Genomic DNA, 24,196 nt, shown 5'->3' on the forward strand with positions numbered 1-24,196 from the left:
ATGGGAGTTATCTCAGTAGCAGTTTGAGACACCAGTCAGATAATGGATGTGAAAGCTTTTAGGAAAGGTTGAACGGCGGCTGAAATCGCGTGTGTTCCATTTACAGATGGGAAACTGAGGCACGAGATACCAGAGGATGGAGTCAGGCCACGTTGTGCGCCACTCTCCCCGCTTAGGTGGGTGAGGAGACCGAGGTGTGTTGGGTCCCCGCTAAGCGCCAGCACCAAGCTAAACCCCGCCCGGACCCCGCCAGCCGGCTTTCCTTGTCCGCTGCTCGTGTCCCAATAAAGTTATTGAAATTGACACCGGTTGCTAAGGAAGTGGGTCGCCGAGCCAGGTTGCTAAGGAAGTGAGCGGCCACTGTCTCTCCCCATCCGGGGCAGCGGGGAATGGCTGAGCCAGGGGTTCGCCGCCCCCGCCGCCGCCGCCGCCGCCGCCGCCGCCGCCGCCCGCTTTCGGCTCGGGCCGCAGGTGAGTCGGAGGGGCCGGGCGCCCACCGAGCAGGGCTGATCCTGTGGCTGCCTGGGATTTTCCCTGCGACGTGCGCCCGCGCCTCCGCCTGGCTTTGCTGTCCCGCGAGCCGGAGCATCCTCTGCCCTGCCTGCCGGGCATCCTCTGGTAGTCCAGACGGCCTTGCCCCTCCTTCCCCTGGCTGGGTCGCGGCCCGACCCCCAGACACGGCCACCTTGGGTCGCAGCCCACCTGGGGGCCCTGGGGCGGTGGTTAGGGCCCCAGTTTGGGAGGAGGGCGGGGAAGCGAGAGCCTGGGGTCCGAACCTCGGTGCTGTCCCGGGCTTGCTGTGTGACCTTGGGCAAGTCTTTTCCCCTCTCTGGCCTTAGTTGACCTGTTTATTCAATGGGGTCCTAACACTTGCTGCTCAGAGTGGTTAAGGTAATGAGAAGTGTATGTGAAAAGTGCCCTAAATGGGGAGAAGGAGAATTCTTAGGGCACCCTAGCATAGGATACCAAGAGGTCAGTTTGAAGTCTGAGTGAGTTAGAGACGTGGCATTTCCACTTAGTAACTGTGTGGCCCTGGGCAAGTTAATTTCTCTGAGTCTTCTTTTCCTTATCTGTGAAATGAGATAATAGACTACTGTGGAAATAAATGAGACTGGGTATGTCAAGTAGCTTGGCACATAGTAAGTGCTCAACCAGCTATTATGAGGTGTCTAGGGTAGGAGGGCAAGACTTCCAGGAGGAGATGACTTTGGGACAGGTAAGGTGTAGGTGTGTAGAGTGCCAGCTCATATGGGTAGTCCTACTGCAGTGCCAACCCCCAACCCCAGTTTTACTTCTCCATTCTGCTCAGAGCAAGGGAGGTACTTCTACAAGTAGTCCTGGGAAACTCTTTGAGGTCAACCCCTTGTAGATAGCTGGGGTCATGGTCTCATTTTCTACTTGGGCTTCGTTGACCCTTCCAGAAGAAAAAAGACATCTTTGTGTCCTTTGGGAAGTGCTTAAAGCAGTAATAACTATTTACAAGCATATGATTAAGAAGCACTTTACCAGGCATATTATTTCATTTAATCTTTACGTAGACTTTGCCAGGTGCCTGGTGCTGTCATCCTCATTTTGCGGATGAGGAAACTGAGGTTCAGAAAAGTGAAGGGAAGGACCTGCTTAAGAATCCTTTTTTTTTTTTTTGAGACAGAGTCTCAGTCTGTTGCCCAGGCTGGAGTGCAGTGGCGCGATCTCAGCTCACTGCAACTTCCGCCTCCTGTGTTCAAGCGATTCTCCTGCCTCAGCTTCCCGAGTAGCTGGGACTACAGATGTTCACCACCTCGTCCACTAATTTTTGTAGTTTCAGTAGAGACAAGGTTTCGCCATGTTGGCCAGGCTGGTCTCGAACTCCTGGCCTCAAGTGATATGCCTGCCTCAGCCTCCCGAAGTGCTGGGATTACATGCGTGAGCCACCACACCCAGCCATTGCCTAAGAATCTTGTATCTATTAAGTAATGGAAGTGGACGTGTTTCTAGGTAAATCCTGTGTTTTATCCCCCATTCACTGTTGCCTCTGATTTTGCAACAGTTGCTGTTATAAGGCCACAGGGGTATTCTTTTGTTACTTTTAACTGGCTAGAAGTTAAAAGGCAAGGAAACAAGATCTCAGGTAAAGCTTTATTTAAATAGATACCACCCAGAGTAAGGATCTCAGAAAATAGTTGGAATCTTTTTTTTTTTTTTTTTTTTTTTCCGAGACGGAGTTTTGCTGTTGTTGCCCAGGCTGGAGTGCAATGGTGCCATCTCAGCTCACCGCAACCTCCACCTCCCTGGTTCAAGCAGTTCTGCTGCCTCAGCCTCCCAAGTAGCTGGGATTACAGGCATGTGCCACCACGCCTGGCTAATTTTGTATTTTTAGTGGAGATGGGGTTTCTCCATATTGGTCAGGCTGGTCTCAAACTCCCGACCTCAGGTGATCGCCTGCCTTGGCCTCACAAAGTACTGGGATTACAGGTATGAGCCACTGCGCCCAGCCTGAGAGCTGGAATCTTTAAAAGAGGGCTTCTCTGTCCCTCATTCCCTCCTCGTTAAAATGAGGGGACTAGGCTAGATTATACTGAAGGCCCTTTCAGTGCTGTTACGCGGTTGTGGTTAAAAGCTTGCGATCAGACTACCTGGGCTAAAATCTTGGCTCTGCCACTTCCAAGCTGTGTGCTACTGAGCAAAGAGGTGCTACTTTACCTCTGAAATGATGCTCAGTACCTCTGAAATGATGAGAGGACTTTTTGGTAAGGGGCCCTGTGAGGAAGAATTATTCGTAGTTCATTTTGAACCCCTTGGTGGTGTAGTTTCCTCATCTGTAGAATGGGGATAGTAATAGGCCTTATTACCTGTGGCCTTATTATCATGTATGGCTGTTCTGAGGATTTATTTGAACTTAATATATGTGAAGTGCCCAGCATATTTGGTAAACATTAGCTATCGTTATTTGGGTTTAACATGCTTGTACTGTATTTTCCATGAATGGTTGGTGAAAGAATAAATTAAAGTATGTGATAATACCAGGTCCGTCAACCATAATGTCATTGCAAGCATGAAACATTAGCCGTCATGGCATTATATAAATGTCGATATTTTTATACAGTTGCCCCAGGAACCTGTAATCTTGTGCCACAATGGGTTGCAAAGAAAGGTAAAGCTGTCCAGGCATGGTGGCTCACGCCTGTAATCCCAGCTTTGGGAGGCCAAGATGGGCGGATCACGAGGTCAGGAGATCGAGACCATCCTGGCTAGCACGGTGAAACCCCGTCTCTACTAAAAAAAAAAAAAAAAAAAAAAAAAATTAGCCGGGCGTGGTGGCGGGTGCCTGTAGTCCCAGCTACTCGGGAGGCTGAGGCAGGAGAATGGCATGAACCGGGGAGGTGGAGCTTGCAGTGAGCCAAGATTGTGCCACTGCACTCCAGCCTGGACGACAGAGCAAGACTCCGTCGCAAAAAAAAAAAAAAAAAAAAAAAAAGATGAAAGCTGATGGTAGGACATCAGGTTTAGTAGCTCAGCACCCAATTCAGTAAATATTTGCTAAATCCCCTTATGCTAGGCACATGGAGGATGTGGAGATCCATCCCATCTCCATATCTTTCAAGGAACTCAGAGCTTAATTTGCAAATTACTGCATTTGACATCTTTAAATGAATTCATATCTTATGTTTGCCCTGGCTGCAGAGTAAAGCCACTGATTCTAATCTGTTTTGTTGTGTCCCTAGACTTCTGTTAGGTGCCTGGATTAGAAACCTCAGATTGCTTCCTAAGCCTTTTCATCCATTAATTCGCAAGTCCCTGAGAAAGACCCGCCTCTTATGTAACAGAGAGTAACAATACATGACAATAACAATATGGTGCCTAATGGCTTACAAAAATGCTTACACTTGCTTACACATGCTTTTACTCATTTAATGTTATCTGTGTCCCTTCAAGGAAGGTAAGGTGCAGATTAGGATCTCTGTTTTATAGTCGAGGAATCTGAAGGGAAGCCAAGAAGCCATGATGCTATTGAGTGGCCCATTTCATGTTGAAATCCAGTCTTCTGTCTTCAAATTCAGTGTACTTACCACTATCCTCCTCGGATTGTATTTATTCAGTATTTCCTGAGCACCTAGAATGTGTCAATTCTGTTTTAGCCTGGAGATATCATGGTAGAAAGGTACAGAGTCCCTTGCTGTCATGCAGCTTATATTCTACTGGCAGCAAACAGAAAAATACAGCAATAAATGAACAAGGGAATTTGGATAAGGAATAAGTGCTGGGGTGAAATCCCATCTCTACTAAAAATACAAAACTTAGCTGGGTGTGGTGGCACGTGCCTGTAGTCCCAGCTATTCAGGAGGCTGAGGCACAAGAATTGCTTGAACCTGGGAAGCAGACGCTGCAGTGAGCCGAGGTTGCGCCATTGCACTCCAGCCTGGGCAACAGAGCGAGACTCTGTCTCAAAAACAAAACAAAACAAAACAAAACAAAGAAAAAGAAAAGGCCTTGCTAGGGTGGTGACATTTTTGCTGAGATTTGCTCCCAGGGAGGGGCCAGCCATCTGAAGACATGTCAGAAGGAAGAGCAAGGGTAAAGGCTGTGAGGTGGCAACAAGCTTGGTAAGTTCCAGAAACTGCAAGAAGGTTTACAATGGCTGGGACAGGTGAGTCGAAGGCAGAGTGGGGAGGTAGGTGGATGTAGGGGATGGAAGTGGTAGGGAGCACTCAGATCATACAGGACCTTGTCTGCTAGAGTAAGGAGTTGGGATTTTATTCTAAAAGCTGTGGAAATCATTGGAGGTTCTGGAGAAGGGACGTGGCATGATCTATTTTTGTTTTTTAAAAAAATCACTCTGGCCTGTTTGCAGCAGTGAATTTTAGAGGGCATAGGAGTGGCAGCCAGGAGGCTAGTTAGGAGGTTAGGTGAGAGAAGATAGTGGCTTTCTAGGTTGGTGGCAGTGGAGATGGTAAGAGGACGGATTGGGGATGTGTTTCGGAGGTAGAACCAGCAGGATGGCGGGATGAGGGTGAGAGAATAAGGATGACTCCTGGGTTTTTGGCCTGAGCAATTAAGTAGATGTTAGAGATGCCATCTGCCTCTGAAATGATGAAAGGACTTTTTGGTAAGGGGCCCTATGAGGAAGAATTATTCATAGTTTATTTTGAACCCTGTAGAGGGGAGGCACAAGGTATAAGCATCCTACTTTATAGTCTGTGGGGAGGAAATCCCAGATTATGCAGGCAGAAGCTAGCCAGGTGCAACTGATTGAAGCTTGAAGTTCCTACTGTGAACCAAAATAAATAAATAAATAAAGTCCTGCTTTCTACAGTCTGGCTCTTTGCCAGCCTGTGGAGCGGCAGGTGTGGGCTTTGCCAGGGCAGTACCCATCTGTCTTTCTGTCTTTTGCTTTTGGCATTGCAGTGCTGACTCGGGATCTTGGCTGAGGGAGCCTGGCCAGCTCTGGAAGAGGGAGCGGAATCACTAGTGAAGTTTACTTGGTGCCCCAAATGGCCACATTCTCCCTGCCAAAGTGGTTCTTTCCTGGTCACCAAATGACAGTTCTAAAGTTTCAGAGCTTTTGACTTGAGAATCCCTGGAAAACCTATTGTACTCTACCAGAATTCCTAGAGGATTCTTGAATCTCTTCTAAGCAAGGGAATTCGAGCTTCATTGTTATGTATTCCAGTAACTGTACTTGTAAATCTGGGCATTACAGAGTTGTACATTCAACATTGTGAATAGTAAGACTAATAGTCTTATCACTGCCACTTGTTTATTTAATTAAATTTAATAAATTTATTCATTTTGGAGACAGGGACTCCCTCTGTCACCCAGGTTGAAATGCAGTGGTGTGATCATGGCTCCCCCACAGGCTTGAACTCCTAGGCTCAAGTGATCCTTCTACCTCAGTCTCCTGAGTGGCTGGGACTGCAGGCATGTACTGTCATGCCTGGCTAATTAAAAAAAAAATGTTTTTGGGCCGGGTGTGATGGCTCATGCCTGTAATCCCAGCACTTTGGGAGGCTGAGGCGGGCAGATCACGAGGTCAGGAGTTTGAGACCAGCCTGACCAACATGGTGAAACCCCTTCTCCACTAAAAATACAAAATTAGCTGGGCGTGGTGGTGCGCACCTGTAATCCCAGCCACTCAGGAGGCTGAGGCAAGAGAATCGCTTGAACTCGGGAGGTGGTGGTTGCGGTGAGCTGAGATCGCACCACTGCACTCCAGCCTGGGTGACAGAGCGAGACTCCCGGCCGCCCCGTCTGGGAGGTGAGGAGCGCCTCTGCCTGGCCGCCACCCCGTCTGGGAGGAAGTGAGGAGCGCCTCTGCCCGGTTGCCCCATCGGGGAGGTGAGGAGCGCCTCTGCCTGGCCACCACCCTGTCTGGGAAGTGAGGAGCGCCTCTGCCCGGCTGCCACCCCATATGGGAAGTGAGGAGCGCCTCTGCCCAGCCGCCCCTTCTGGGAGGTGAGGAGCGCCTCTGCCCAGCTGCCCCGTCTGGGAGGTGAGGAGCGCCTCTGCCCGGCCGCCCCGTCTGGGAAGTGAGGAGCGCCTCTGCCTGGCCGCCACCCCGTCTGGGAGGAAGTGAGGAGCACCTCTGCCCAGCTGCCCCATCTGGGAAGTGAGGAGCGCCTCTGCCTGGCTGCCACTCCCTATGGGAAGTGAGGAGCGCCTCTGCCCGGCCGCCCACTCTGGGAAGTGAGGAGCGCCTCTGCCTGGCCGCCCACTCTGGGAGGTGAGGAGCGCCTCTGCCTGGCCACTCCGTCTGGGAAGGGAGGAGCGCCTCTGCCCGGCCACCCCGTCTGGGAGGTGAGGAGCGCCTCTGCCCGGCCGCCACCCCGTCTGGGAGGAAGTGAGGAGCACCTCTGCCCGGCCGCCCCATCTGGGAAGTGAGGAGCGCCTCTGCCCGGCCGCCACCCCATCTGGGAGGAAGTGAGGAGCGCCTCTGCCCGGCTGCCCCATCTGGGAAGTGAGGAGCGCCTCTGCCCGGCTGCCACCCCGTATGGGAAGTGAGGAGCGCCTCTGTCCGGCCGCCCCGTCTGGGAGGTGAGGAGTGCCTCTGCCCGGCCGTCACCCCGTCTGGGGGGAAGTGAGGAGCACCTCTGCCCGGCCGCCCCGTCTGGGAGATGAGGAGCACCTCTGCCCGGCCGCCCCGTCTGGGAGGTGAGGAGCGCCTCTGCCCAGCCGCCACCCCGTCTGGGAGGAAGTGAGGAGCACCTCTGCCTGGCCGCCCCCTCTGGGAAGTGAGGAGCGCCTCTGCCTGGCCGCCACCCCGTCTGGGGGGAAGTGAGGAGCGCCTCTGCCTGGCCACCCCGTCTAGGAGGTGAGGAGCGCCTCTGCCCGGCCGCCCAGTCTGGGAAGTGAGGAGCGCCTCTGCCCGGCCGCCCAGTCTGGGAAGTGAGGAGCGCCTCTGCCCGGCCGCCCAGTCTGGGAAGTGAGGAGCGCCTCTGCCTGGCCGCCACCCCGTCTGGGAGGAAGTGAGGAGCACCTCTGCCCAGCTGCCCCATCTGGGAAGTGAGGAGCACCTCTGCCCGGCTGCCACCCTGTATGGGAAGTGAGGAGCGCCTCTGTCCGGCCGCCCCATCTGGGAGGTGAGGAGTGCCTCTGCCCGGCCGTCACCCCGTCTGGGGGGAAGTGAGGAGCACCTCTGCCCGGCCGCCCCGTCTGGGAGATGAGGAGCACCTCTGCCCGGCCGCCCCGTCTGGGAGGTGAGGAGTGCCTCTGCCCAGCCACCACCCCGTCTGGGAGGAAGTGAGGAGCACCTCTGCCCGGCCGCCCCCTCTGGGAAGTGAGGAGCGCCTCTGCCTGGCCGCCACCCTGTCTGGGAGGAAGTGAGGAGCGCCTCTGCCTGGCTGCCCCATCTGGGAAGGGAGGAGCGCCTCTGCCCAGCCGCCACACCGTCTGGGAAGTGAGGAGCGCCTCTGCCTGGCCACCCCGTCTAGGAGGTGAGGAGCGCCTCTGCCCGGCCGCCCAGTCTGGGAAGTGAGGAGCGCCTCTGCCCGGCCGCCCAGTCTGGGAAGTGAGGAGCGCCTCTGCCCGGCCGCCCAGTCTGGGAAGTGAGGAGCGCCTCTGCCCGGCCGCCCTGTCTGGGAGGTGAGGAGCGCCTCTGCCCGGCCGCCACCCCGTCTGGGAGGAAGTGAGGAGCGTCTCTGCCCGGCCGCCCCATCTGGGAAGTGAGGAGCGCCTCTGCCCGGCCGCCCGGTCTGGGAAGTGAGGAGCGCCTCTGCCCGGCCGCCCCCTCTGGGAAGTGAGGAGCGCCTCTGCCCGGCCGCCCCGTCTGGGAGGTGAGGAGCGCCTCTGCCCGGCTGCCACCCGGTCTGGGAGGAAGTGAGGAGCGCCTCTGCCCGGGCGGCCCGGTCTGGGAAGCGAGGAGCGCCTCTGCCCGGCCGCCCCGTCTGGGAGGAGAGGAGCGCCTCTGCCCGGGCGGCCCCGTCTGGGAAGTGAGGAGCGCCTCTGCCCGGGCGGCCCCGTCTGGGAAGCGAGGAGCGCCTCTGCCCGGCCGCCCTGTCTGGGAGGTGTACCCAACAGCTCCGAAGAGACAGCGACCATCGGGAGCGGGCCATGAGGACGATGGCGGTTTTGTTGAAAGGAAGAGGGGGGGAAGTGTGGGGAAAGGAAGGAGAGATCAGATTGTTGCTGTGTCTGTGTAGAAAGGGGTGGGCATAGGAGATTCCATTTTGTTCTGACTAGGAGAAATTCTTCTGCCTTGGGATGCTGTTGATCTATGGCCTTTCCCCCAGCCCCATGCTCTCTGAAACATATGCTGTGTCAACTCAGGGTTAAATGGATTAAGGGCGGTGCAAGATGTACTTTGTTAAACAGATGCTTGAAGGCAGCATGCTCTTTAAGAGTCATCACCACTCCCTAATCTCCAGTACCCAGGGGCACAAACACTGCAGAAGGCCGCAGGGTCCTCTGCCTAGGAAAACCAGAGACCTTTGTTCATGTGTTTATCTCCTGACCTTCTCTCCACTATTATCCTATGACCCTCCCATATCCTCCTCTCCGAGAAACACCCAAGAATCATCAATAAATACTTCATAAATTAAAAAAAATAAAATAAAAAAAAAAAAAAGAAAAATGGATAACCACAATTTCATTATCACTCCCAATACATTCAACAGTAGTCCCTGAATATCATCTAATACCCAGTTAGTGTTCAGATTTTCTTGATGGTTTCATACATGTCATTTTGTAATTTTTCTTTGAGCCAGGATTGTGTTTAGATAATGTGATCCTTAAGTCTGTTAATTCTTGGTCTCTTTTTTTTAGTGTCATTTATTTGTTACAAATTGTCCCTTGTCTTGGCCCAAATGGGAACATCAGAAGCTTTATTGCACCCTTTTGGTGTTATTTAACAGAGTCCTTTATCACCTGCCTTTCCTTTCTTGCACATGGCTGCTTATATGTGGACCCTTGGTTCAGTGCTTTTTTTGCGGGGATGGCTTGGAGAAATAGGAATTTTTCATAGTTGGTGCTGTATTTTTCCTATTGCTTCATAGAAAGTGAGACAACTAAACATTATATGCCTCTATTAGAGGGGTTAAAGTTGATCACTGGAGTCAAATGTTGTCGGCCTTATTATAAATATTCCCGTCACTCTTTTTTTTCTTCATACTCTCATCTGTGAGCCAAACTCATCACTCTTTTATTTAATAGTTTTAACATCAATCGATTATTGTGTACATGTAGTAATCCTTTAGAGATGCAAAATGATAATATTCTTATTCTGTAATTTCCTTTCTATTTGTAGTTGGAAGTTTTCTTCCAGAAGAGCTTTCCCTGATCAACTATTTGGTTATCCTAAAATAGAATTTGTTTCTCAAGGCAGGATAAATGCTTGAGTGTTTCTCTTCATAGGTCAGTTTTCAGAATAAAGAGTTGGTACCTTAGAGATCTCAAAAAAAAAAAAAAAAAAAATTCTGTAGATGGCTAGGCATGGTGACTCACACCTGTAATCTCAGCACTTTGGGAGGCTTAGGCACGTGGATCACCTGAGATCGGGAGTTTGAGACCAGCCTGGCCAACATGGGGAAACCCCATCTCTACTAAAAATACAAAAATTAGTCGGGTGTGGTGGTGCATGCTTGTAGTCCCAGCTACTTCGGAGGCTGAGGTGGGAGAATCGCTTGAACCTAGGAAGCGGAGGTTGCAGTGACCTGAGATTGTACCACTTCACTCCAGCCTGGGTGATAGAGTGAGACTCCATCTCAAAAAAAAGAAATTTGTAGAGACGGGTCTTACTATATTGTCCAGGCGTCTTGGCCACAAGCGATCCACTCACCTTGGCCTCTCAAAGTGTTGGGATTACAGGCATGAGCCACTAATTTTTTTAGAAAACTTGGTCTTACTTTGTTGCCCAGGCTGGAGTGCAGTGGTGCAGTCATAGCTCATTGTAACCTCCAACTCCTGGGCTCAAGCGATCCTCCCACCTCAGCCATCCAAGTAGCCATCCAAGTGGCATACAGGTGCATGCCACTACACCCAGATAATTAAAAAAAAAAAAATTTTTTTTTTTTTTTGTAGAGATGTGGTCTTGCTATGTTACAGGCTAGTCTCAAACTCCTGGCTTCAAGCAATCTTCCTGCCTTGGCCTCCCGAAATGCTGGGATTACAGGCATGAGCCACTGCACCTGGCCACCAGTGCTCTTTGTATAACTTCGCAGTTTACAACGCTCTTTCCTGTGCATTCTCGTTTACTAATTGTCAGTCAGTTGAGATCATCTGGACTGCATATTATCCCCGGTTTACAGATGAAGACATTGTGGTGTGGAGAGGTCACTTGTTTTTGTCAGTAATATTAAGCATTTTCTAGGTGCTGAGTTAGGGAGATCCTTGCTGCTCAAAGTGTGTTCTCTGTGACAGACGTACCATGTCCCCAGGACCTTGTGAGAAATGCAGAATCTAGGCTGGGTGCAGTGGCTCACGCTTGTAATCCCAGCACTTTGGGCAGCCAAGGCAGGAGGATCACTGGAGGCCAGGAGTCTGAGACAACCTGGGCAAAACAGTGAGACCTCATTTGTATTTTTAAAAACAGAAGAAGAAGAAAACAACAACAATAACAAGGCCTAGATCTAATAAATCAGAGCCTGCCTTTTACCAAGATCCCGGATGTTTCCTGTGCACGTTAAAGTTTGAGATGCTCTCACCTAGGTAATCAGTAGCAAAACTAAGACTTACCAATGATAATGACAATGAAAGTAATAGTCGTAGCTAAGACACATTAGCCAAGCACTATTGTAAGCACTTTACACGTGTTGTTTCATTTAGATTTAGACCTCACAGCAATCCTGTAACACAGATTTCCAGAAGAGGAAAGTAGAGGCTCAGAAAAGTTCAGTAACTTCCCCACATCTGCTGACTCCAAGTCTATTGCTCTTTCTACCATTCGCGTGTTCATCTGTTTTTCAGGTGGGCAGTGACCACATCTTAGCTGTCTTGTCAAAGGCCTTTCTCTTCCATACCTGCATAACTAATTTTAAATGATGACCAAAAAAAAAAAAAAAAAAAAATAGTGACTTCAAAGAATGAGAAAATCAAGGGAAAAACTTCTGAGCTAGATGGGTGTCAGTTACTTGACCAATGAGGCCGCAAACAGATATCTCATTTGGTAAGATAAGCTACCTCTCACACTTCTTAGTGATCTAACTTCAGGGTCAGAACAGCTGAAGCAGGTAGGAACTGTGAGCTTGTATTCTGAGTCATTTAGCTCTAAGCTGTTTCTTGATTCTGGTGATAAATATCTACAGTGGGTGAGAAGATAGTGGATAAAGTCCCATATAACACCCGCTAACTAATTGTTAAAAGATTCCATCTCACTCTGCCTCAATTTTCTCTCTCTGCCCTGTGGGCTCATTATTTTCCTTTCAACACCTCCTATCTTTCTAGACTCTCAGAAAGATTTATTGGTCAAGGACTATGCCGTTATAGGAAATTTTGACCTGAAAGGATGGTGGGAACTGGGTAAAGGCAGGATTCTATCAATTCTGCTACTTGCTGTGTGACTTGGAGCAAGTGACTCAACCTCTCTAGGCCTCTCTCTTGCGCATATATATATATATGTAAAATAAAGATATAGGACAGTTCTTCACAAAGCCCTTCCAGCCCTGCCCACGAGACTGAACCTTGAGTTGGGTGGTATTTTGTTCTTTCTTGGTGACTTCATACTGGGCTTTCTCCCAGACCTTTCGGGTGTGGCTTTTAGAGCGTATTTCTTGGCAGTCAGAGAGCATTACAATCAGCTCATCTTATCAGCAGCACACATCTGCACAGCAGCTTGGGATGTTCATGTTTAAGGTTCAGTTAATCATGGTGACACATTGTGTCTTCTCACTTTGTCACACTGATTGCGGACATTGAGCTCTTCACACAGGAAGATCTATCTTTAGCATGCTGATTTATTTAACTCATAATTTGCATTAGAGAGGGAACCAGTGATAATCATGGTGGGTGTGGCTTTTATTTTTAAAGTTTTTGGCAAGACATTTGCAGCACTTGCATTTTGTCATGCTTGAATATAGTCTATAAATGGAAATGGGTTCAAGTGAAATAGAAATTGCCATAGATTATTGGGAGCTTGGGACTTAACCACTCTGGAGTCCTTCATATCACCTTCAGCAGTGCTTTCAGGAAGGGCTTGCTTGGCCTTTTGTGTGTGACATAAATTAAACAGAAACTAAAAGCTCATAGCACAATCTCTAGCAGCTTAGCAGACTACAGTAATCATTACTTTGTAACACATTTCAGAACATAAGCAAAAAATCTAGCTGGCAAATCATAAAAGATTCCATCTAGGTAAGATAAAATATCAGTTCAAGTTACCTAAAGATAACCACAAGAAGATAGTCCTTGGTGGAAGTAGTTACTGGTTTTGCAAGATCTGCAATAATAAGTTAGACTCTAGCCTAAGAAATATATGTAATGTTTTTCCTTATTCTTCAATTGTCAGCCTTTTAAAAAAATATAATTTTTTCCTATTATAAAAATAATAAATTTCCATTGAGGAAAAAAATGAGGAAAATACTGAACAGATTAAATAAGGCTGACTTTAAGATCCACCACCGAGAAATAACTACTGTTAACATTTTACTGTCCAAATACAAATGTATTCCTAAATACATTTTATCTCATAGGCTTGCAGTTCTCACCTGTTTCCTCCATTGTTGTTATTTAGGCTATTTTCAATGTTTAAATGTTATGAGTAATGCTTCAGAGAACATCTTAATGATGATTATTTTGTGTAAACCTTTGTCTGCACTGCTGATGATTTCTTTAAACTAGGTCTTTTAATGTTAAAAATTTTAAATTACAAAGGCAACCCCCCTTAAATAATGTTTTTAACATGGCAGTGTTAACCTAAAGCTGAAAAGACAGACAGAATTACAATTTGGTTGGGGAATTTACCCATGGTGATGGTATCCTAACTCAGGTTTTAGCTTACTTGACTACTTGCAGATATATTTTTAGAAAGTTGTATTCAAAGTGTATTTCCCATTTTCTATTTGGAAATGTTCACTTAACATTATTTCATAACCATTTTTCCATATTTTTGTACTTATTTCAATTTTTATTTTATTTTGTTTTTGTAGATACAGGGTCTCACTATGTTGCTCAGGCTGGTCTCAAACTCCTAGGCTCAAGCGATCCTCCTGCCTTGGCCTCCCAAAGTGCTCAGATTACAAGTGTGAGCCACCAGGGAAATCTATTTTTTTTGTTATTTATTTATTTTTAAGATAGGGTGTTGCTCTGTTGCCCAGGCTGGAATGCTGTGGAATGATCATAGCTCACCATAACCTCCAACTCCTGGGCTCAAGTGGTCCTTCCACCTCAGCTTCCTAAGCAGCCAGGGCCACAGGTGCGTGCCACCACTCGTGGCTAATTTTTAAATTTTTCATAGAGGCAGGATCTCACTATGTTGCTCAGGCTGGTCTCAAACTCCTGGCCTCAAGCGATGCTCCTGCCTCAGCCTCCTAAAGTGCTGAGACTACAAGTGTGAGCCACTACGCCTTGCTATGTTTTTGTATTTAGTAGTTATTACTATACATTAGTACACTTTCCCTGGCATTGAGCGTTGAAGTTGTTTCCACCTTTTTATAATCACATATAATGCGTTATACAGAATATCTCCTCTCTCAGCCTCATAAGAGAACAATTCTAAATAAGTGGTTTGTGAAAAGTTTGAACTTTAAAATATTCTAACAGAGAACTGTACATTTCCCTTCTTAGGATCCTCTAAAAGTATCTTTTTTTTTTTTTTTGAGATGGAGTCTCACTCTGTCACGTAGGCTAGAGTGCAGTGGTGCAATCTCAGCTCACTGCAACCTCCGCCTCCTGGTTTCAAGTGATTCTCATGCCTCAACCTCCTGAGTACCTGGTATTACAGGTGCACACCACCACACCCAGCTAATTGTGGTATTTTTAGTAGAGACAGGGTTTCACCATGTTGGTCAGGCTGGTCTTGAACCCCTGACCTTGAGATCTGCCCATCTTGGCCTCCCACAGTGCTGGGATTACAGGCGTGAGCCACTGCGCCTGGCCTAAAAGTATCTTTAAAAAACAGCTTTAGCTGGTTGTGGTGGCTCATTCCTGTAATCCCAGCGCTTTGGGAGGCCTAAGTGGGAAGATTGCTTGAGGCCAGAAGTTTGAGACCAGCCTGGGCAACATAGTGAGACCCCATCTATACAAAACATATAAAAATTTACCTGGGTGCAGTGGCTTGCACCTGTACTCCCAACTACTCGGGAAGCTGAGGCAAGTTCAAGCCCAGGAGTTCAAGGCTACGGTGAGCCATGATTGCGCTACTGCATTCCAGCCTGGGTGACACAGTGAATGAGATCCTTTCTCCAAAGAAACAAAAAACCAACTTTATTTAGATATATTTTACATATCATGAAGTATTTTTTTGATGTAATAGTTTTTGTTACCTTCTTTTGTGTCTTCTCTTTATCCATTTTTCTTTCTGATGAAGAACCCCCTGTGAGTAGGACCCAGAACATAGGCCTTTGTCATTTCAACGCTTCATTCTCTGAATAGGCTGTTTATTGGCACCATTAACTGGAAACATTTTATGTACAGCATTGGAGTCTCACTCTGTCGCCTAGGCTGGAGTGCAGTGGCGCAATCTCAGCTCACTGCAACCTCCGCCTCCTGGGTTCAAGTGATGTGCACTGTATGAACTGTGAGAGCAAGCATATCATTATAACATTGGACAATGAGCCAAGACGGTTCTGATGGACTTTTGAAGAGGGATTTTTCAAAAAGCATTTAACTCATCATATTAATAAAATAAATCCTGTGATTTATGGGAAATTCTGTTGGATCAACTTTGGAAACTGTTTACTATGAAGGTAGCATGTGTAGGCATGAATCTTGATAAGACAAGATTCTGATTCAGGGGGTCCGAGTGGGTCCTTATATTCTGCAGAGCTGAACCAGGTGGAATAGGAGGAGAGTTTGGGTAACACTCAAACACAACATCCTAAATTATGTTGAATGCAGTGGTGAGAGCTATTCCCTTTAAAACTCTCTCTTGGTTCTTCTGACTGTGTCAAGAAGAATACTGTATTTGTTTGGTACTAGTCTGGTTTTTTTTTTTTTTTTTTTTTTTTGAAATGGAGTCTCAGTCACCCAGGCTGCAGTACAGTGGCACGATCTTGGCTCACTGCAACCTCTGCCTCCTGGGTTCAAGCAGTTCTCTGCTTCAGCCTCCTGAGTAGCTGGGATTACAGGCGCCTGCCACCATGCCCAGCTAATTTTTGTATTTTTAGTAAAGACGGGGTTTCACCATCTTAGCCATGCTGGTCTTGAACACCTGACCTCGTGATCCACCTGCCTTGGCCTCCCAAAGGGCTGGGACTACAGGTAGGAGCCACCACGCTAGGCCCCTAGTCTGTTTCTTAACAGTTGTTAAGCTCCCTTTCAAACCAATGGCGATCAAGCCTCAGGCCTCAGATAAGCTACAGTATTTAGCTAGAATTTAGTAACATTGTTGTCTGTTCTTATATTTATTTTCACAGTTACTTTCTATTTATAACAAGTGATACTGATTTTCCATTCATGGTAGTTATATAAAGTTTCTTTTTAAAATAAACTTTGTGTTAAGAAAAGTAGATTTAAAGAAAAAACATTAAGTAAATAATAGTACAGGTGATGATAGACATGGCGAAAATTGTGAAGAAACAATCGGGTTATTGACATTTAGGACATGCTGGTGTGGAAGAAAGGCCATGGACTTTGGAGCCAGGTGGACCTGGTTTCAGCTTGCTTTGCCACTTATTAACTCAGTGTGCCATGTTACTTCCCTGTCTAAGTCTCTGTTTTTTTTCTCCTGCAAATTGGGTCAGGGCAGAGTTACCACTTGTGGGCCAGACGCTTGCTGCCTGTCTTCTTCTAGTCCTTACACGGCCCCAAGCAGCAGGTGTTAGTGATATTCCCATTTTACAAATGAGGAAATCAGCTCCGAGGGGTAAGAAACTTTCACAGAGCCTCAGAACTACGAACGATAGGCTGGGCACAGTGGGTCCCAGCACTTTAGGAGGCCGAGGCAGGTAGAACACCTGAGGTCAGGAATTCGAGACCAGTCTGGCCAACATAGTGAAACCTAAGCTCTACTAAAAATACAAAAGTTAGCTGTGCGTGGTGGCAGGCGCCTGTAATCCCAGCTGCTTGGGAAGCTGAGGCAGGAGAATCGCTTGAACCTGGGAGGTGGAAGTTGCAGTGAGCCGAGATCGCGCCACTACACTGCAGCCTGGGTGACAGCAAGACTCCATCTCAAAAACAAACAAAACTAGGAATGATAGAGCTGGGTTTCAGTCCCAGGTGTGTCTGAATCTCTTTTTGGCTATTCAGGCTACCTCTGCCTGTTAAATACAGGTTTTGCTATGGCCCTCTGCCCATAGTATTATTCACAATAGCCAAGAGGTAGAAGCAGCCCAAATGTCCGTTAACAGATAAATGGATAAAGAATATGTGGTACAGGCCAGGCGCGATGGCTCACGCCTGTAATCCCAGCACTTTGGGAGGCCAAGGTGGAAGGATTGCTTGAACCCAGGAGTTCCAGACCAGCCTGGGCAATATAGTGAGACCTTGTTTCTATAACAAATAATAATAATAATAAATTAGCTGAGTATGGTGGCACGTACCTGTAGTCTCAGCTACTCAAAAGGCTGAGGTGGGAGGATTGCTTGAGCCTAGGAGTTCAAGGATGCAGTGAGCTTTGATTGCGCCACTGCACTCCAGCCTGGGTGTCAGAGCGAGACTGTGTCTCAAAAAAAAAAATTTATATATATTTATATATATAATTTATATATATATTTATATATATAATTTTTTATATATATTTATATATATTATTTATATATATATATTTATATATAATTTAGATATATATTTATATATATTTATATATAAAAAATATATTTTTATATATAATTTATATATATATATAATTTATATATATATTTATATATATATAATTTATATATATATATATATAGTGCATACATGGAATGGAATATTATTCAGCCTTAAAAAAGAAGGAAGTTCTGACACATGCTTTAGTATTGATGAACCTTTAGGGCATTGTGCTGAGTGAAATAAGCCAGTCACAAAAGGACAAATACTGTTATGATTCCACTTATCTGAGGTAGCTAGAGTAGACAAAATCATGGAAACATGGTTACCAGGGGCTAAGGAGAGGGGGAAATGAGGAATTGTTCAGTGGTTATAAAGTTTCAGTTTTGTAAGATGAAAAAGTTCTAGAAATGTGTTATACAACAATGTGAATATAGTTAACACTACTGAACTTAAAATGATTAAGAGGGTACATTTTATATTATGTGGGGTTTTTTTACTGTAATTTTAAAAAAATTTTAAATGATAAGCCATTGGTTAGAGGGTGATTTTTTTTTTCATTTGGAAAATCCCAATTATGCATAAAACTAGAATAATGTAATGAATCATGAACCCATTACCCACCTCCAGCAGTTCTCAGCACTTGGCAATCCTATTTTACCTATAACCTTCCATGCACCCCCACCCCTGAAAAAGATCCCAGATGGCATATAACTTTTTCTGAAAATATTCTTGTCTATCTCTAGAGGATAAGAACTTTCTTTTTAAAATAATAACATTTTTTTACACATAAAAATAATTTCTTACATTGTCTCATATCCAGTGTTCCAATTTCCTTGATTGTCTTATACTTTTTTTTTTTTTTTTTTTTTGAGACAGAGTCTCGCTCTGTCACCCAGGCTGGAGTGCAGTGGTGCGATCTAGGTCCACTGCAATCTCTGCCTCCCGGGTTCAAGCAATTCTCCTGCCTCAGCCTCCCAAGTAGCTGGGATTACAGACATGCATGCACCACACCCAACTAATTTTTATATTTTTAGTAGAGACAGGGTTTCACTATGTTGGCTAGGCTAGTCTTGAACTCCTGACCTCAAGTGATGCGCCCTCCTCGGCCTCCCAAAGTGCTGGGATTACAGACGTGAGCCACCGCGCCCAGCCTCATTTTTTTTTTTCTTGAGACAGGGTCTCACTGTATCACCCAGGCTTGAGTGCAGTAGTGCAATCAGAGCTCACTGCTGCCTCAAGCTCCTAGGCGGCTCAAGCAAACTCCTGGGCTCAAGTGATCCTCGCAACTTAGCCTCCTGAGTAGCTGGGGCCACAGGCGTATACCACTGCACCCGGCTAATTTTTAAAAATTTTTTTGTAGAGACAGGGTCTTGCCATCTTGTTCAAGCTGGTCTTGAACTCCTAGGCTCAAGTGATCCTCCTGCCTCGGCCTCCCAAAGTGCTGGAATTATGGGTGGTGAACTACCTAGCTTGGTCCTTGTACATTTCTTAACAGTTGGTTTGTTTGAATCAAGATCAAAAAAGGAGCTGGACATAGTGGCTCACCATGGTGGCTGGTATTACATGGTAGACCTGTAATACCAGCACTTTGGGAGGCCTAAGTGGGAGAATCACATGAAGCCAAGAGTTTGAGACCAGCCTGTGCAACAAAGCAGGACCCGCCCCCTCTACAAACAATTTAAAAAATTAGTCCAGGCATGGTGGCTCATGCCTGTAATCCCAGCACTTTGGGAGGCTGAGGCGGGTGGATCACTTGAGGTCAGGAGTTTGAGACCAGCCTGGCCAACACAGTGAAACCCCGTCTCTACTAAAAATAGAAAAAAAAAATAATAATAAGTCGGGTGCAGTGGCGCATGTCTGCAGTCCCAGCTACTCTGGAGGCTGAGGTGGGACGATTGCTTGAGCAAGGAGTTCGAGGCTGCAGTAAGCTGAGATTCTGCCACTGCACTCCAGCCTGGGCAACAGAGCAAGACCTTGGCTCTTAAAAAACAACAGAAAGTGAAGACCTTGACTCTTAAAAAACAATAGAATGTGTACAACAGTCCTACCTCTGGGAGTGGATCCTACCAACTACTCCCACTTACCCTAAAGGTATATATGTTCAGTATAGCCACTGCAGTACTGTTTGCAGTAGCAAATGACCAGGAACAATCAGAAGGCCCCTCAATAAGGGACTGACTGATCAAAGACGTTTTTTGGCTGGGCGCAGTGGCTCACGACTGTAATTCCAGCATTTTGGGAGGCCAAGGCGGGCGGAACACCTGAGGTCAGGAGTTCGAGACCAGCCTGGCCAACATGGCAAAACCCCATCTCTACAAAAAATAAAAAATTAGTTGGATGTGGTGGGGTGTGCTTATAGTCCCAGCTACTTGGGAGTCTGAGGTGGGAAGATTGCTTGACCCCAGGAGGTTGACGTTGCAGTGAGCTGTGATTGTGCCACTGCACTCCAGCCTGGGCAACTGAGACTCTGTCTCAAAATAAATGAGTGAATGAATGAAAGGAAGTAAGACAGAAAAGAAAGGAAAAAGAAGCAGCTAGGCATGGTGTCTGATGCCTGTAATCCCATACTTTGGGAGGCTGAGAGACGGAAGGATCACTTGAGCCAGGAGTTTGAGACCAGCCTGGGGACCAGCCTGGGCAACATAGTGAGACATTTGTCTCTACAAAAAATAAAAACAAAATTAGCCAGGTTTGGTGGCATGTACCTGTAGTCCCAGCTACTGAGGAGGTTGAAGTGGGAAGACTACCTGAGCCCAGGAGGTTGAGGCTGTGGCAAGCCGACATCATGCCACTGCACTCCAGCCTGGAGTGCAGAGCAAGAATCTGTCTCAAAAAAACAAACAAAGAAAACAACACAAAATGAGTTGGGGGCGGGGAGAAGGAGTTCTCCAAGATTTATATAGGAAGAAGTGCAGTGGTATATAGTATACTGCTACTTGAGTTAAAAAGGTTTAAAAAAAAAAAAGATGAAGATGAAGGAGCAGTGCAGATATGTTAGGAAGATTTACATGTTCACTGTACACTCTGTGCAGCTTGAATTGCTTGAATCTTTGCATAGACATACACATGTATATATGCATATATATCAGGTGTTTTAAAAATGTATGGGTTTATATATGGGTTTTAAAATAAGGCAAATCTGGTTTTGAATCCTGACTCTTCCACTTAATTGTTGTGTAACCTTGGGCAAATTAATTTCCCTGAGTCTCTGATCCTTATTCTTTAAATGAGGCTAATGCCTGCCTTCCTCCCAAGGTGATTTTGAGGATTAAAAGAGGACTCACATTAAGCTGTTGGTATACTGTGAGTTGTGACTATTGAATACAATAAAACCCAAGAACTGCGTTGATTCTGAATAGTAGGTGTTGTCCAACAGACTTGGATATATTTTTTGAATGTATTTTATGAATATTTTACAATTGAATGCCAAAAAGAGTTTCTTTTCTTCTTTCCCTACCTAAATAAATGCTTTGTTTGCCTGTTTGTGTCATCAAATGACAGAGAGTACATGGCGCCAGTTTGAATTCAGGGCAGGCATTTATTGTCCTTGTTACTTGACTGTGACCTTTTTAGGTTTCTTTCCAGAGAACTAGCGTGTCTTCTTCAGACATTTAAGCTGAAATCAAAGTTCTGGACTTTTCTCCAAAGAAAACATTGTTTTATTGCTTCCCCCACCTTAATTATAAAAATCAAAATACATGCACCTATCAAAAAATACAAAGAAAGCAAAAAAATAACCTGCAGGCGCACCACCCTAGAGGTCAATATTACCTGCATTTCGTGAGTATTTATTAGTACTTTTCAATGTTAAAAGCTAAGCATTTAACATTCATTAGTTTATTTAATCCTCAGAACAGTCCTTTAAGGGAGATATTGCTATTAACCGTACTTGGTAGAAGAAGAAACTGTGACTTAGTTTCTTGAGATTTTATAGCTAGTAAATGGCAGAGCAGAAATTCAAAGCCAGACCTGCTGAACACCTTAGCTCATGCTTTTAACAATGTCTTTACTCTGTGTTCCCCAAATCTGCATCTGCACATGTGCCTGTACACGTAAACATTAACTGTATCATAGTAATTCTGTTTAGTAGCCTTTTTCTTCACTCAACAATATGTCTTGAATATTGCCCATATCTAAATACCTAAAGGTTTGCTGCCATTTTTAATGACTTCATAGTTTCCCATTGTAGAGATATGCCATAATCTAACCACTCCCTTATTGATGAGCATTTAAGTGCTTAGAGGTGGTGGTGTGACAAACACAAATGTGTATTACATCGTTGCACATGTATTTAGTTACTCAATTATGTCCTTAAAATAATTCCAAGAAATGGAATTGCTGTTTCAAGAGAGTATTCACATTTAGAGTTTTGGTACTGATTGCCTGACTGCCCTCAAGTATGTTGTGCCAATTTGAGATGCTGTGGCTCTTATATGTTCTTTCTGTAAGGGACATTTTGAAACTTTTTAGACAGTTCACACAACTGTTTGGCTTACAAAAAAGGTGACACCCCCCTCCCCCACTTTTTTTTTTTCTTTTAAGACAATCTCGCTCTGTCGCCCAGGCTGGAGTGCAGTGGTGCGATCTCAGCTCACTGCAAGCTCCGCCTCCCAGGTTCACACCATTCTCTTGCCTCAGCCTCCTGAGTAGCTGGGAGTACAGGCGCCCGCCACCATGCCCAGCTAAGTTTTTTGTGTTTTTAGTAGAGACGGGGTTTCACCGTGTTAGCCAGGATGGTCTCGATCTCCTGAGCTCGTGATCCACCCGCCTCGGCCTCCCGAAGTGCTGGGATTACAGGCGTGAGCCACCACGCCTGGCCGACCTTATGTTTATAAATAATGGCTGTAATAACAACAGAATATATTTCATTAGTTTCTTATTTGATGTCTGTGCTCTAAATGCTTTTTAGAGCTGACACTGCATGACTTGCTACATTTACGTTAGAAAGTTAAAAATTCCAGTGCTGTGGACCTAATAGAAACTGTTTTACAAAGCTTCATCATAAATTTGGGATAAGTAGGTCCCAAATTTAGGTCCCCTAGTAGGTCCCCTCATTTATCAATAAAAACATTTTTATTATCTTTTTTCTTTTTTTTTAATTGAGACGGAATCTCGCACTGTCGCCTGGGCTGGAGTGCAGTGGCATGATCTCAGCTCACTGCAACCTCCACCTCCCGGGTTTGAGTGATTCTTCTGCCTCAGCCTCCCGAGTAGCTGAGACTACAACTGCCTGCCACCGAGCCTGGCTAAGTTTTGTACTTGTAGTAGAGACGGGGTTTCACCATGTTGGCCAGGATGGTCTCGATCTCTTGACCTTGTGATCCACCCGCCTCGGCCTCCCAAAGTGCTGAGATTACAGGTGTGAGCCACCACACCCGGCCCATTTTTATTATCTTATATCCATGGTGGTCAGCACAAATGGATAGATAAAATGGGAAAAATGAGTAACCCCTGTATATTTGTTTAATTTCACAAAGCCTTTCCATCTCTCTCTTTCCCCTTGATTTTATTTTATTTTTTGACTAAGTAATATATTTACATGATTCAAAACTCAAGAGGTATTAAAGGGTATACACACTTTGGGAGGCTGAGGTGGGCGGATCACCTGAGGCCGGGAGTTCAAGAACAGCCTGGCCATGGCGAAACCCTGTCTCTACTAAAAATACAAAAATTAGCTTGGTGTGATGATGAGTGCCTGCCATCCCAGCTACTCGGGAGGCTGAGGCACAAGAATCACTTTAACGGGAGGCAGAGGTTGCAGTGAGCCAAGATTGCACCACAGCACTCCAGCCTGGGTGACAGAGTGAAACTCGGTCTGAAGAAAGAAAAAGGGTATATAAAGAAAAGTTTCTCTTCTACTTTTGGCCCTCATCCACCCAGCTCTTTTAGGGAAAGCCAGTGTTGTTATCTGGCAATTGTTATATGGTTCTTGTGAATTCTTTCAGATATATTTTATGCACATATAAGCAAATGTAGAACCGTTTTCTCAATATGTATAAAATGTCTTTTTAAAAGCTCTGCAGGACAGTGGTGTTATTTTTCAACCCAAGATGGATAACCTCCTTGTTTTAAAAAGTGTGTAACTCCCTTTGTGAAACTGGCCATCATAGGAACCAGAGACCTAGAATTGGACTTGCTTTCATGGTGTGGTTCAGGGATTGCAAACACAGAGTCCTGATACTTCAAAAACAATTAGAAATAATTATAAAAAGGAGTAGTGTTGATGGTGATGAAGTGGATACAGAGTAAAAACAGCTGCTTCCCCCGGGAGACGCCTGTCCAGGGAATTGGTTTAGGCTGCTTAGCAGGGAGTCGCTTTTACTTGTTGCTCGAGTGTTGCAATGCTTTTCTGATGGCTCATGTGATCTTTGGCTTGGGCTGCATTTCAGATACTCTGAGTATTTGAACCCTGGTCCAGGCAGTTGGCAGGTGGTTGCCTGATCTGATCTTAGAGGACATTGCTTTGGAATGCATTGATTCGAGGTGCATTAGTATGCACTCTGTGTGCCCACAGGTTGCACCTCCTTGCAGGGTTGTTCCTGGGGAATTGCCAGACCTCTATTTTTTTCCCATTTGGAGATACCACATGCTCATTAAAGAGAATTTGGAAAATACAGAAATGTTGAAAGAGCAGGGGAAATCACCTATACTATTACCCAAGGTTGACCACTATTGATGTTTTTACGTGTGTCTTTATTTTTATATAATTGTGATTGCATGCAGTGATTCAGTTTTGTAAACTGCTTTTTCATTTATGATAAGCATTTTCTATGTCATTACAGAGCCTCGGCAAATGGCATTTAAAAAGATGGGCTAGTATGTTGGGCCTTTCTTAATCGAATCATACATACATGAATTTGGTCATAGACAGAGATGT

The 24,196-nt window shown here is 45.9% G+C and overlaps 1 protein-coding gene across 4 annotated transcripts in view; it reads left to right on the top strand.

Annotated features, from left to right (window-relative positions):
• The first annotated feature begins 315 nt into the window (after positions 1-315).
• Positions 316-24,196, top strand: part of KIF3B (kinesin family member 3B) — a 60,244-nt gene continuing 36,363 nt past the window's right edge. The window contains exon 1 of one of the 4 annotated variants that reach the window (XM_054467018.2): positions 316-471. The gene's annotated coding sequence lies outside the window, so the exon portion shown is untranslated. Of the gene's footprint in view, positions 472-1,189; positions 1,228-24,196 lie in introns of those variants that run through there. The other 3 variants (XM_054467016.2, XM_054467012.2, XM_054467015.2) reach the window with 3 other exon arrangements.

The sequence above is a fragment of the Pongo pygmaeus genome, chromosome 21 (genome assembly GCF_028885625.2).
Source record: "Pongo pygmaeus isolate AG05252 chromosome 21, NHGRI_mPonPyg2-v2.0_pri, whole genome shotgun sequence".
Classification (NCBI taxonomy): Eukaryota; Metazoa; Chordata; class Mammalia; order Primates; family Hominidae; genus Pongo; species Pongo pygmaeus.